The sequence below is a fragment of the Ovis aries genome, chromosome 21, assembly GCF_016772045.2.
Source record: "Ovis aries strain OAR_USU_Benz2616 breed Rambouillet chromosome 21, ARS-UI_Ramb_v3.0, whole genome shotgun sequence".
NCBI classification, from domain to species: domain Eukaryota; kingdom Metazoa; phylum Chordata; class Mammalia; order Artiodactyla; family Bovidae; genus Ovis; species Ovis aries.
The window spans coordinates 30,752,990-30,759,827 of NC_056074.1; the positions used below are offsets into that span (position 1 = coordinate 30,752,990).

The window sequence follows — 6,838 nt, forward strand, 5'->3', positions numbered from 1 at the left end:
GAATAGCCCCTCGCCCAGTGGGGAGCCCTGCAGAGCCTGGATGAGCGGCCCCATCAGGAATCCTGCCCATGCCTTTGGCTCGGGGATGCTGATTGAAGATTGTGGCATATGTCTCCTATATATAGGCATGCACAGATCCATACGCGGCCACGTTGCTGCAGATAGACACACCGACACCCCCACACGTGGGTCTGTGCAGAAAATTTTCTCCACTTTCTCCTTCAGCCCAGAGATTCCTGACAGTCTGTTCCCATCTGAGCCAGATCCCTTCTCATGGTTCAGTGGCCCCAGCACAGACATTCATTTCAATCAATAGAGCAGTCAGAAGAGAGAATAGCCCTGTTTGTTTTTTTCTCTTTTTATATTTAATTGAAAAATTTCAAGTGATTACCAACTTGTGTCCAGATCTAACTCTCCACTGCTGTGTGGCCTTGAACTTGTCACTTCCATTCTCTGAGCTCCAATTTTCTTACCTGTGAAGTGGGAATGGGAATCAGATGCTTCAGCAGGGGAGGCAGTGTCCGACTCTCTGCGACCCCATGGACTGTAGTCCACCAGGCGCTCCTCTGTCCGTGGGATTCTCCAGGCAAGAATACTGGAGTGGGTTGCCATTTCCCTCTCCAGGGGATCTTCCCAACCCAGGGATTGAACCTGGGTCTCCTGCATTGCAGGCAGACGCTTTATCCTCTGAGCCACCAGGGAAGCCTGTACTAGAGTGTATACACCGCGGCTTTTCACATAGTTCTCTGTCTCTGGCAGGCTTGCTCTCTGCCTTCAGGACTCGGGTCAAATAACACCTTCTACTGTAAAGGCACCTCTCTTTGGGGGTATCATGCATCTCCCCATTCTGGTTCCCCTCCAGGGTTTTGGCCGCCACCCCGTCATGCATTGACCTCTGGGAGCAACAGCGTTCCCATGACCAGGCTGCAGACTCCCGTAAGGCCTGCCTCGTCTTTCCCTCCACCGTCATCTCCGAATGCCTGGCGTGGCTTGGCAGACAGTGTGGATGTGAAAGCATCAGAGCCTGGCTCACAGGGCAGTCTCTGCAGGCTTTTCTTCTTCCTGCTAGGACCTTAGATGGGGCGAAATTTTTCTATATAATAAAGTTACCCTATTGGTTGATGTTGGGTCAGAACTGAAAGCCCTGTTTGATCGCTGTGGGCAAGTGATTAAGACAGAAAACCATTCTGGGGGCAATCTTGCTTTGTTTTGAAATGCTTCCCTTTTCTTTTTTGATGCAGATCATTGTATGTGTATATCCTCCCCCGCCCCTGGCATTTCCTCCTGCAGCTTGCCCACGTGTGTGTTCCCCATAGGACGATCATTTTATGGCAGTACACGCTGTCATCCCTTCACAGTGGGGAACCCATGCCTCAGAGGACCGACTTCTCAACTGTGTTCAATAGAAGTATCACTTGGGAGCCCATTGACATTCCCGCTGCTTCGACCAGTGGCATCAGGCCTTGGGGCTGAGCTCAGGCCAAGGTGTTTCAGCAATTCTGTGCGGCTCCAGGTTGTGGTCAGGTTGAGCGTGTTGCCCTGGCCCTGACGAGTTTAGGTTCCACATTCATGGTGGTTCAAGATGGTGGGATCTGGGCTGGAACCGGAGCCTGTGAGTCCTGTGAGCCCTTCTTCCCCAGCTCCACGTGGTCTCTTCACTCTGACCCATGTGGGCGTCAAGTTCGCAGCTGCTGCGCCGGCTACCCTCATGTGACTGGGGTGGGTCCTTTGGTCTGTCTCCCTGTCTGTAGACTAAGATGCTTTCAGAACTTCTGTATGAATCCATTTACATGTGACTCTGTAGGAGGGGGAAATTCTAAATCACAGATGACCATACAGATGATAAAGTTCAGGAAGAATAATTCCTGTTCTGAGCACAGAGCCCGTGGAGTAGATGACTAGGTGGGAAGCATGGGGGTTTGGGGTCCCGTGTGCAGCGTTCTCTAGGACAGCATGGGGGACAGGGGGTTGAGTGGGGCTTCTCACCTTGGGGTGAGCTGGGGGGCACCTGCTGGAGCAGCCCACACCTTCTTAGTATGTTGCTCTGGGCCACTTTCTGCCTCAAAGTGCATGGTAATGTGCCTGCTCCCCAAAAGAGACCCGTGCAGACCGAGTATTCTGCAGGCAGAATCACACTCAGTGTCACAGGTTATCAGAGCAAGTGGCAGTTGTCTGATTATAAAGTGGGAAGACATTATGCAGACAGGGACCTATCTGTAATCAGCAGTGATGGGAAAGGAGGTGAACAGGGACTGAATGGCAATGGCAGGGAGCTCGGGGGGCTTTCTTGCTGCGCATCTTGTGTCTCCCAGGCCTGGAGGATGACGGTTGCCTTCTCCAAGCCCCCCAGCGTTGCACCCTTTCTGTGGCTTGGGAATGTGGAGACATGTACTCCAATTTTGGAAGGGTTGAAACAGCAACATTCTAACAATGCAAGCTTGGTTTCCAATTGGGAAAATTACAGGACAAGGATACAGTCCTGCAATCCAGCGTCTGTTGAGGATATTTCGGCCAAAGTGTGCCTGCCATTGTGGGGGACTTCTTCTGAGAAAGCCATTTGAGTCGGAGAACTCCACTTCCAAGGGAAGGAAGCCAGGTAGCCTGTGGCTGTGGGACCCTTGGAGCTAGAGGGTGGAGACCCCATTCTGCCCTCACCTGGCAGCCAGTTGACTTGTCATGTCACCTTTCTGTTAGGTGATTACAGCTCTCAGCTCCTGAACACATATATTGATAAGTAAGCAGATGTCATCTGACTCTTTTGAATGTTGATGCTTAAAAATGTGGCACAGAGAAATGACTGACAGCTTATGAAAGCCTCAGCTTTCCTACGCTCAAGCTGGTGCCCTGGTGTCTCTGCAGAAGATGGCTCCGAGAGATCGTGGGGTTGTGGCCATAGTCTGAACAATTGATATGTGGTCGGGGGGTGAGGGGGGCAGTGGGCAGAAAATGGCCCTAAATGCTCTGGCAACTGGGGGACCTCTTGCTTTTGTTCAGTGTGAACCTGACCCTATCACTGAGATTCTGCACAGACCACCCCCTCCAACTATGATCTAACTTCCTCCCTCTAACTATGATCTAACTTCCTTTCCTCTGGACCAAAGCAAAGATGGCCTTGTGTCATACGCGGATCGCAGGCGATGTTCATGCCGTCCCTGTGGTTTTCTGGGATCTAGGCCTGCCGCTGTCTGTCTGCAGCAGGGTGGGGGGCAGTGGCATTCTTGAACCTGCTGTGTCCCTTTAAATGGCTGTTAAATAAGCCTTTATGGAGAAGGAAATGGCAACCCACTCCAGTATTGTTGCCTGTGAAATCTCACGGACAGAGGAACCTGGTGGTCTATACTCCACGGGGTCGGAAAGAGTCAGTCAGACATGACTGAACATGAATAAGCTTGGAAATGGCATTGCCTCTAAGGAAGCCAGCATGGGAGAATTCCAGCCTGTTTCCTTAGATGAGTATGAAACTCTGAAATAGTCTAGGAAGACCCCTGCAATCCCTGATAAATGAGATTTGATTTCTCTTTAAGCTGTGGTTAATAGCCAGAGTTACAGAGCATTGCTGTTTACCAGCTGATCGGTTTCTGAACTGGCAGCTTGCTCTGTGTACGGGGCGACACTGTTAACACCTGAATTCAGGTTCGAGGGGCAGCTCCCAGAGTGCAGCCACTTCTGTGTGGTGGGATCCTGGTCTCTGACACGTCTCCTTTGCTGTCTCTGCCTCTTACCTCTATGATTTGTCTGCTTCTTTCCCCAAAGTGGTTCCACCCAAATGTTGCTTCTAGTGTGCTGTGTTTTGGAGGAAATGAAGGCACCCTGTTCGATTTGGACTTTATAACTGCTTAAGAGAAACATGGGCCCAGCCCCCCTGAACCTTGGCTGCCTCCAGGAAGCAAGTCTCCCTTGCGTGTTCTGTTCTGTGTGGTGACCTGGCTCATGGACCCACACAAAGGGGGTGAGGTGCAGGCTGCTGGGAGTTTCGGTCAGATAGGAAGAGGCAATCTGCTCTTTAAACCCCAGTAACTAGTGTTGGTGCTCTTTCTGAGCTCCGACAACATGGGGCCTGAATTTTTGTGCGTCTCGTCACGTGGTGTCTCAGCTGCTCTTGGGTGTGAATGTATGTGAATATGTCCTCCCCATCTCCCCCCCTACCCACCCCAGATGTGAACATGAGTGATGCCATCGCTCAGGCCTCCAGGCAGAGCTGGTCAGTGGCTGAGCAGGATTCAAATGGCTCCTCTGACCTAAATGATATGTTTGTTAGCTAGCCAGCCAGGTGCAAATACTGGTTGTTTGCTGGGCACCCTCACCTGTTACCTCACCTGACTTCCACTCCCTGGGGTAGGGGTGGGGGGCGTCTGTATTCTGTCCCGTCTCACAGCAGAGGAAACCAAGGCACAGGCATCCTATCCTTGGTTGGAGCCATGTGGCTTGTCCCGGTGGGGAGCAGAGATGCAGGGACTGTGAACCAGGCCGGCCACTCCAGGGCCCATGTCTCTGCATCGCCTGAGTTCTGCAGACACATCTGCAGCCTCCAAATCAACAGACACATGCTTCAGCACCCACAGGATCTCAGTCTCTGTCACCTGCATCTCTGGGCAGAGAAACAGCTAGAAATGCCACACTGGGTTGGGTGAATGGAGGGAGCAAGAGGGTTACCCACCTGCTTTTAATACACATCTTAAAATTTTAATTTTGAAAATCCTGTCTTTCAGTGAAAGCTGCCAAGAGTGAGGTGTCTTTTTAAGTGTGGGTCTTTTCCCCAAATCTCACCCTATCCAGGCTGGGTGGTCCTGGGCATTGTGACCTTCTGAGGATGACCCTGGTCCCTGTGCTGGAGAGCAGGCGTCCACAGGGGAAAGGAGTGTCTGAGCCAGAGAAAGAGCCCTGACAACCAGCAAATGAATCCATCCAACCATCCCTCCATCCCACCACTCCGCCCTCCATCCTTCCATGCAATTGCCCATCCCTCTGGTTCTGTCTCCACCTGTCTGTCCCTCCGTCTCTCCACTTCCCTGCATCCCCTTGTCCACCCATTCCTCCTTCCCTCCCGTTTTCCATCCCTGCGTCTCTCCTTCCTCAGTTCATCCATGTAACCACCCATCCCTCTGGTTCTCTCTCCATCCTTCCAGCCCTGCATCTAGCAACATGAGCTGACTGCTTTGTGCCTGTGTGCAAGGAGGATTGGTGGGGTCAGTGGTTTTCTCAGGACTGGGGTTAGCAATGCCTTCACAGAATCTGTGGTCTCTTGGCGTCTCCTGGAAAGGGGAGCCAGCAATACAAGCTCATGAATATTTAGAAAATTTCTGGAGCTGTATCCGTGATGCAGAGTGGTGTCTCTTCTTTTATTCAGCTTACTGGGAGCCCGCCCATTACATCCCCCCAGCTGGCCTCTTTCCTTCCTGCATTCACCTTGTCAGTTTCTCCCTCCTCATTCACAGTGTATTGTGGGAACATGAGAAATAACAGACACTGCACACAGCATGAGAGCAGATTAATAAATCATTTTAAAGTATTAAAATTGATATTGGGTTTTTCTGCAATATTTTATCATTTATAATTTATTAAGCATGTTATTTGTCACCTGGTTAAGCAAGAACAACCAATATTTCACCGGGGGATCTGATTGCTTGACGCCTGAGCCAGCGTGGAATGGGAGTGACAGGACGTTTTCTGCGGGGAGTGGATGGACGCCAGCTTGGGGGTCAGCCAGTGGGAGACTGTGACGTCTTAGTTTGTTTGCAGATTATGGAGGCAGTCCAGAGCCCTCATGCCCAGGACAGGCAGTCTCCCTTCAGCGGGGCAGAATAGGAGGTGGGTGAACCACGCTCCTGTCTTAGGCTCTCCTGTGCTTGCCATCATTCATCAAACATTTACAGAGAGCCCACTGTGGGCAGTTGCTGTTGGGGATGATCGGGGCATGTCAGAGAATAAAGCAGTCAGTGACCCCTGCCCCCGCTGGCCAAAATAAGCATGATATGAGGGGACATATGTATACCTATGGCTGATTCATGTTGATGTTTGGCAGAAACCAACGTAATACTGTAAAGCAATCATCTTTTAATTAAAAATATATTTTTAAAAAAAGCAAAAAAAAAAAAAAAGCACGATGAAGACATATGTGTGATTTGGTTCCAGGTGACAGTGTTCTACAGTGAGAAGGAGGGAAGGAGAAAAAGGCGAGGCGTGTGAGGTGAGCTGACACACAGCCCGGTGTGCAGCAGCAGTGTGCTCTGCTGTGGACTGAAATCCTGGCATTTCCCTGGCTGGGGTGGCATTTGGATCCCAAAAGTTGGAGCCGTTCGCCAGCCTGGTGAGGTGCCTCAGGGCAGGAAGACCTCACCGGGGAGAGAGGCTTGCTGTGGGCCATGCTGCCCAGTCCCACGAGGTGACCCTGCCGTCCTGCCCCACTTGCTGCCCACATCAGGCAGGGGGCTGTGCCTCCTGCCAGGACCCTCTCTGTCCTCACAGGAGGGGCTGACCACGGGCTGGAAAGGCCAGGCGGACCACTGAGACCGTGGAGAGGCAGAGCTGCCCCTTCCCTGCAGAGGATGTTGGGGAGCCAGGGAGTGGACACGGCGTCCGTTGCTGTTGGACCATCTGGGCAGCTCAGCAGCTTAGACAGCAGAGATCTGCGTCTGGAAAACACAGCAACTTGGCTGCATCCTCCTCAGTTCATGCTTACCTTGCCTTCTGTCTGACTTTGGGTAATTTCTGGATAAAACCGTGGCTTCCTTCCTGGATGCTGTGGGTGAGCTTCTGGAGATAATGAGCATGTGGATGCCGGGCCTCCTGGGAGCTACTCTTGGCCAGACCACCTCCTGGACCTCAAGAGGGAGGCAGC

General features: G+C 51.8%; 1 non-coding gene across 1 annotated transcript; it reads right to left on the bottom strand.

Annotated features, from left to right (window-relative positions):
* Window positions 1-630: 630 nt before the first annotated feature.
* On the bottom strand, window positions 631-702 carry TRNAC-GCA (transfer RNA cysteine (anticodon GCA)). Its single transcript has one exon. It is a non-coding gene; the product is annotated as a tRNA-Cys (tRNA).
* Between the last annotated feature and the right edge of the window lie 6,136 nt (window positions 703-6,838).